Below are 8,430 nucleotides of genomic sequence, written 5' to 3'. Positions count from 1 at the left end.
TCTGGTTTTGGTAGACCATATCTGCCAGTAGTTTCTTGTGAAATGATGCATCAGAGGGAAAAATGTTTAGATCTTGTATATCTGATTATGTCTTTACCCATATATTTGAATGATGGTGTTAATGTTTTAACAAGGTACAGAATCGTAGGTTGGAAGTCATCACCTTTCAGAATTTTGAAGACATTCCTCCCTTCTTTTTTACTTCAAATGTTGCCATTGAGCAGTCTAAAGCCATTCTGATCTCTGATCTGCTATGTGGGATTTATATCTTTTCTGTTTGGAAACTGATAGAATCTTGTCTTTGTCTGCAGGTCCTGACATGTCACAGTAGTGAGTCATGATATAGGTTTATTCTCATTCATTGTTCTAGGCACACAGTGGGCCCTTTCAATCTGGAAATTTATGGAAAATGTTTTAAATTATTTTGTAATATTTCCTCAGCTTTTTTTTTTAGACAGAGTCTCACTCTGTCACCAGGCTGGAGTGCAGTGGTGCCATCTTGGCTCACTGCAACCTCTGCCTCCTGGGTTCAAGCGATTCTCATGCCTCAACCTCCCGAGTAGTTGAGATTACAGGCATGAGCCACTACACCCAGCGAATTTTTGTATTTTTAGTAGAGACGGGGTTTCACCATGTTGGCCAGGATGTTCTCGACCTCCTGACCTTGTGATCTGCCTGCCTCGGCCTTCCAAACTGCTAGGATTACAGGCATGAGCCACTCTGCCCAGCCTCCTCAACTTTTTAAAATCTGTTCTCTCTCTCTTTTTTTTGAGACGGAGTCTTGCCCTGACATTCAGGCTGGAGTGCAATGGCGCTTTCTTGGTTCACTGCAACCTCCGCCTCTCAGGTTCAGTGAATCTCCTGCCTCATCCTCCTGAGTAGCTGGGATTACAGGTGCCCACCACCATGCCTGGCTAATTTTTGCATTTTTTAGTGGAGACAGGGTTTCACCATATTGACAAGGCTGGTCTTGAACTCCTGACCTCAAATGATTAGCCTCCGTCAGCCTCCCAAAGTGCTGGGATTACAGGCATGAGCCACTTTTTTTTGTTGTTGTTGTTGAGATAGGGTCTTGCTGTGTCTCAGAAGCTGGAGTGCAGTGGCACAACAATCATGGCTCACGGCAGCCTGGACCTCCTGGGCTCAAGCGATCCTCCCATCTCAGCCTCCTGAGTAGCTAGGACTACAGGGACATGCCACCACATCTAGCTCTTTTTTTCAATTTTTTGTAGAGACAGTGTCTCACTACGTTGCTTAGGCTGGTCTCAACTCCTGGACTCAGGAAATCATCCCACCTTGGCCTCCCTAAGTGCTGGGATTACAGGCATGAGCCACCACTCCTGGCCACTCTCTCCCTTTTTATCTTTTTCTTTTTTAGAGATGGGGTCTCCTTCTGTGGCCCTGGCTGGAGTGCAATTGCATGATGATGGCTTGCTGCAGTCTTGACCTTCTGAGCTCAAGTGATCCTCCCACCTCAGCCTCCCTTGTAGCTGGGACTACGGGCACATAATCCCATGCCTGGTTGATTTTTTTTATTTTTATTTTTTGAGACGGAGCCTCATTCTGTTGCCCAGGCTGGAGTGCAGTGGTACGATCATGGCTCACTGCAACCTCTACCTCCCAGGCTCAAGTGATCCTCCTACCTTAGCCTCTGGAGTAGCTGGGACTTCAGGTGGGTGCCAGTGCACCCAGCTAATTTTCATAGAGAAGGGGTTTTGCCATGTCGCCGAGTCTGGTAATTTTTAAATTTTTTTTGTAAAGACAGAGTCTTGCTATGTTGCCCAGGCTGGTCTTGAACTTCTGAGCTCAAGAGATCCTCCTACCACCTGGGCCTCTCAAAGTTCTGAGGATTACAGGCATGAGCCATCATGCCTGACTGTTTCCTCTTTATGGAACTTTTTTTTTTTTTTTTTTTTTTGAGACGGAGTCTCGCTCTGTCCACCAGGCTGGAGTGCGGTGGCGCTATCTCGGCTCACTGCAAGCTCCGCCTCCCAGGTTCCTGCCATTCTCCTGCCTCAGCCTCCCGAGTAGCTGGGACTACAGGCGCCCGCCAGGGCGCCCAGCTAACATTTTTGTATTTTTAGTAGAGACAGAGTTTCACCGTGGTCTCGATCTCCTGACCTTGTGATCTACCCGCCTCGGCCTCCCAAAGTGCTGGGATTACAGGTGTGAGCCACCGCGCCTGGCCGTTATGGAACTTTTATTCAGCTGTCGCACTAACTTGATTAGTCTAATTTTCTTTTTTTTCTCCGATTTTCCATATCTTTGTCTTTTTGTTCTATTTTCTAGATTTCCTCAACCATATGTTCTAATATTTCTACTGCACTATGATTTGTGCTTTCATATTTCTTTTTGTTTCATATTTAAGAACTTTTTCTTCTGAATATTCTTTATTATTGTTTCTTGCTATTGTTCTATATATTCAAGTATCAGTTCTTCTCTTTTTTTTCTTTGAGTATATGCAGTGTTTAAAGTTTTCTTCTCTCAGCTGTGCATGGTGTCTCATGCCTGTAATCTTAGCACTTTGGGAGGTCAAGACGGAAGGATTGCTTGAGCCCAGGAATTTAAGACCAGCCTGGGCGACGTGGTGAAAACCCATCTCTATTATACAAAATAAATAAATATATATATTTAAATAATATAAATTAATAAAAAGTTTTCTCTCCGCATTGTCTCAATTTCCTACAAGTTTCTTTCTTTCTTTCTTTTTTTTTTAATTTTGCTAAGTGTTTTATAACCACAACAAACTGGTACAGAGAATGCCCTGTACAAAACACAATAAAAGTTCAAAGACCTAGGTGTTCCCTTGGCAAGCCTGAAAATTTCAGTCTCTGGTATTTGGAATTTAGGGTGCAGTCCTTGTTTTTGGATGGATACTGGGTGTGTGGCACAGTCCATGCTTTTAACCAGATTTGAACAGAAGAGTGGCCATTTGGCCCAAGTAAAAGTAGATGAAGTATTTGGTTTCGTGTGTCACATGTTCCTCCCCACGACGCAGTGCCAGATGGGATTTTACTTCTTGCCAAATTCTTCCCGGATACGAGCCGCAGTGTCCTTCTCTATGTTACATTTCTCCAGCGCCTGAGTATCACACTCCACGGAGTCCTGTTGTCTCTTCTGACATGTCTGCATTTTTGATCACAGCCTTTCGGTCACACATGGTTACCGTGGGGAAGGGGCCTGGCTGCCTGCAATGGTCTCCTGTGGGAGGTGCTAGCATCGCTGAGGGCCAGCTGGAGCTGCCGTCGCTATGGTATCTTGGCCCATCTCACGAGTTTCTTTCTTTTGTTTGTTTTGGTCTCTACCTTTTCTCTTAGAGGAAAGCCTTGTGTTTGGTAACCCTTGGCATCCTGCCCATGAATAAAAGTTGGGGACTAAAAGCTGATTGGAAGTTCTGTGCATGAAGATGGGAGACACCATTCATGAGGTCATTTGTCTATGAGCCAGTGTCCCTTAGGTCACTGATCATGAAGAGCTATTTTGGGGGAGATCCCAGTGCCCTTATATTTAGATCTTTCATATTTGGCTTCATTTTCCCCAAAGAAGAAGACTCATTTGCCCAGCATTCTGGGAGCAGAGTGTAGGAAAAGCCAACCAAATCGTAATTCCCCTTTTTTGAAATAGGGCCATTAACTGTGCCTGCTGACCCTTATTCCAGAGATTGTCTGTTTTACTCTCTCAAGAGAATAAACCTCTGTACTTCTGCTGAGAGGCTGCAGTGGGGGAAGTGAACTAGGTCTTCCACCAGTCCTTGTGATTTCAGCTGCATTTCACCCCTATTTCCAGGGTTATCAAAGGGTTAATTCCTTAGTATATCAGACTACTTCTTCACTTTCTCATTTCTGGCCGAGATGCAGCATTCTTGGGCCTGCCAGCCTTATCCCTACTCATCTTTTTTTCTACCTGAAACATTCTATTGCATTTACTACCCCCATCATTACAAATATGGCCCACTGCAGCCTCGACCTCCTGGGCTCAAGTGATCCTCTCGCCTCAGCTTCCCATGTGGCTGGGACCACAGGCACTCGCCACCAAACCCAGGTAAATAAAAATTTTTTTTGTAGAGATGGGATCTCACTTTGTTACCTAGGCTGGTCTCAAACTCTTGGGCTCAAGCAATCCTCCCACCTCAGCCTCCCAAAGTGTTGGGATTATAGGCATGAGCCACCGCTCCAGCCGATATACTGTTATTAACTATAGTTACCATGTTGTGCAATAAATCTCTTAAACTTATTCCCCATGTCTAACTGAAATTTTATATCCTTTGAGTAACATCTTCCCAGTTTCCCCACCAGCAAAATGCAATTTTTGATTTTAAGAGACACATTTTTCCTACTTTTTTTGTCTATGAAATCAAAATGCTTAGCAGAGGTCCAAGTATATTGTAAGCATCCAATAAACACTATTTTAGGTCTGGGCATGGTGGCTTACACTTGTAAAATCCCAGCACTTTGGGAGGCCAAGGCAGGCGGATCACCTGAGGTCAGGAGTTTGAGACCAGCCTGACCAACATGGTGAAACCCTCTCTCTACGAAAAATGCAAAAATTAGCCAGGCATGGTGGCACACACCTATAATCCCAGCTACCCAGGAGGCTGAGGCAGGAGAATCACTTGAACCTAGGAGGTGGAGGTTGCAGTGAGCCAAGATCGCACCACTGCACTCCAGCCTGGGCGACAGAGTGAGACTCCATCCCAACAACCACGACAACAAAAACGTTGAATACATGATTACTATTACACACACTAAACCATAGTTAACATTCTGAAGCCTGTTTATTCCACATAATGCAATCTTCTAACCATTCTTCTACATCTTTATAAGTAGAGCTACCTTACTCTCTTTAAAGTTATATGATATTTTATAGAATAGATATACCATTAATCATTCCTCCATTAATGGATATTTTTCATAGTTTTTCTTTTTCTTTTCTTTTTAATTTTTTTTTAACAAATAGAGATGGGGGTCCACTTGTCGCCCAGGCTAGTCTCAAACTTCTGGGCTCAAGTAATCCTCTGGCCTTGGCCTCCCAAAGTGCTGAGATTACAGGTGTGAGCCACTGTGACTGGCCTTTTTTTTTTTTTTTAAAAATTAAAAAAAAGAACTTTTTTCTGAAATATCAATAGTAGACACCCCCTGGTAAAACATCTTTACATATTATGCCAGTATTTCTGCAACATAAAAACGTGGAGGTAGAATCATTCCATTACACTTGTATGGAAAATGCCTAATAGAAATTTCCACTGTGAAACAGGCATGTGAGTCATTAATCAGGACCCTGATTTGGGCAGGCAATATGCAATTATGGGACCGCTTGACCCCAGGAGTTTGCGACCAGTCTAGGAAACATGGCAAAACCCTGTCTCTACTAAAAATACAATAAGTAGCCAGGCATGGTGGCGCACGCCTGTAATCCCAGCTCCTCAGGAGGCTGAGGCATGAGAATTGCTTGAACCCAGGAGGCAGAGGTTGCAGTGAGCCAAGATCACGCAACTACACTCCAGTCTGGGCAACAGAGTGAGAATCTGTTTCAAAAAACAAAAAGAAGAAGAAGAAAAAAGAAGACCTAAATCCCAATTATGGCTCTGCCCCCTATCTTGGGAGTTATTGTTTGTTTTTCACTAATTTATTCAAAAATATTTATAGAATTATCTCTACTCTGTGCCAGGCACAGTGTTAGAGCCTAGAAATACAGAATTGAGAAATACAGTCCTTGTCCGGGCATGGTGGCTCACGCCTGTAATCCCAATACTTTGGGAGGTCGGGGCGGTTGGATCGCCTGAGGTCAGGAATTTGAGACCAGCCTGGCCAACATAGTGAAACTCCGTCTCTAGTAAAAATATAAAAAATTAGCAGGACGTGTTGGCGGGTGCCTGTAATCCCAGCTACTTGGGAGGCTGAGGCAGGAGAATCGCTTAAACCTGGGAGGCGGAGGTTGCAGTGAGCCAAGATTGTGCCATTGCACTCCAGCCTGGGCTACAAGAGCGAAACTCCGTCTCGAAAAAAAAGAAAAGAAAAGAAAAATACACAGTCCTTGCCCTTAAGAAATTTACACTAATTGTTGGGGGGACAGACACAGACAGATGCTACTTGCTAACCATGTGACCTTGGAAAGTTGCTTAACATCATATGTGTCTGTTTCTTTTTCTGTAAAATGGGTAATTGTCCTCATATCAGAGGGTTGTCATGAGGATTATAAGTGAAATAATGGGGAATGCCCTGCACAGTGCCTGGCACATAATATGCACTCAATCAGGCCGGGTGCGGTGGCTCAAGCCTGTAATCCCAGCACTTTGGGAGGCCGAGACGGGCGGATCATGAGGTCAGGAGATCGAGACCATCCTGGCTAATGTGGTGAAACCCCGTCTCTACTAAAAAATAAAAAAAAACTAGCCGGGCGAGGTGGCGGGCGCCTGTAGTCCCAGCTACTCAGGAGGCTGAGGCAGGAGAATGGCATAAACCCGGAAGGCGGAGCTTGCAGTGAGCTGGGATCCGGCCACTGCACTCCAGCCTGGGCGACAGAGCTAGACTCTGTCTCAAAAAAAAAAAAAAAAAAAAAATGCACTCAATTAATGGACTCTATCGTTGTTTTAGTAATAATATATAATAAGTAATTTGTTATGGTTGCTGTGATAGAAGTTCTACCTCCTGTCTGAACTCCAGTTTCTATAATATTAAATTAATTATTGAGATAATAATATAACATATACTAAGTGGTACTCAATAAGTATTAGTTTATTTTCCTGCATTTTTATGTTGAGACAAAGGACCGGTATACAGATGGAAACACAAACATTCATATGTCTGGACACAACATTGATCTTCCTGGTTCATGTGTCACAGAGCCAATTCTGTGCACTTCCTTAGCCACACAGATTTCACCTGTGGCCATATCTGAACATATGGAACAAGACTGCATACCTCCCTGCTGATAGCCACAAGTAATCATGGAGACAGGATGTTCATACCACCCAGGGCTGATGGTTGCTTCCTGTGGAATTATTTTTTCCCTCCTAGTTTACAAAGCACATCAGTGTGGTACAGCTTGTACCACATTCTTTTTTTTTTTTTTTTTTTTGAGACGGAGTCTCGCTCTGTCGCCCGGGCTGGAGTGCAGTGGCCGGTTCTCAGCTCACTGCAAGCTCCGCCTCCCGGGTTTACGCCATTCTCCTGCCTCAGCCTCCTGAGTAGCTGGGACTACAGGCGCCCACCACCCCGCCCAGCTAGTTTTTTGTATTTTTTAGTAGAGACGGGGTTTCACTGTGTTAGCCAGAATGGTCTCGATCTCCTGACCTCATGATCCGCCCGTCTCGGCCTCCCAAAGTGCTGGGATTACAGGCTTCAGCCACCGCGCCCGGCCTTGTACCACATTCTTAATGGGGTCACTTTTTTGTCTGACACTGAGTTTTGCAAAATAGTTTATTTTCTTTCCTACATGTGTATAAAACAAGAATTAAAGGAAGTATATCTTGATACCAAGGATTCTAAGCTTCAGTTGTTAATTAAATTTAAAGATAATTCTAGAGGCAAATTTTGGCAGAATTAAATGATGAAATGAAGTTCTTTACTTTCCTGGAGAGTTTTAAAAGCACCAATATTTATTTTTCCTTTCTGGATGTGTGCTTAGCTATATAAAATTCCACATTCCCCTGATTTTTGACTAGCTGACTCTCCTTACAGAGGTAATATGGTGTAATTGTCTAGAGGTCACGTTTGGCATCAGGAATATCTGGGTTTGAGCTCTAGTTCTTCTATTTTATTGTCTCTGGAATCTCAGGCAAAAATGTCCAAAGCTCATTTCCTTACCTGTAAAATGAGAAATGATAATATCAATGAACTATGATATTAGCCTTATGGAATGAACATGAGAGTTAGAGATAATAATATAAACTGCTTAACACAGAGCTCACAGTAAGCACTTTTAATTTATGATCATGATCTTTTGTTTTGTTTTGTTTTGTTTTAGATGGAGTCTCTCTCTGTTGCCCAGGCTGGAGTATAGTGGTGCAATCTCAGCTCACTGCCACTTCTGCCTCCCTGCCTCAAGCCATTCTCCCGCCTCAGCCTCCCAAGTAGCTGGGACTACAGACACAGGCCACCACACCTGGATAATTTTTTTTTTTTTTTTTTTTTTTTTTTTATTTTTTGTGGAGACGGGGTTTCACCATGTTGCCTAAGCTGGTCTTGAACTACTAGGCTCAAATGATCCCCCTACCTCAGCCTCCCAAGTAGCTGGGACTACAGACACAGGCCACCATGCCTGGCTAATTTTTGTATTTTTAGTAGAGACAGAGTTTCACCGTGGTCTCGATCTCCTGACCTTGTGATCTACCCGCCTCGGCCTCCCAAAGTGCTGGGATTACAGGTGTGAGCCACCGCGCCTGGCCGTTATGGAACTTTTATTCAGCTGTCGCACTAACTTGATTAGTCT

Source organism: Colobus angolensis, unplaced genomic scaffold (assembly GCF_000951035.1).
Source record: "Colobus angolensis palliatus isolate OR3802 unplaced genomic scaffold, Cang.pa_1.0 Scaffold4, whole genome shotgun sequence".
Taxonomy (NCBI): domain Eukaryota; kingdom Metazoa; phylum Chordata; class Mammalia; order Primates; family Cercopithecidae; genus Colobus; species Colobus angolensis.
The sequence above is the reverse complement of the archived record's forward strand: the minus strand, read 5'-3'. Positions refer to the sequence as shown.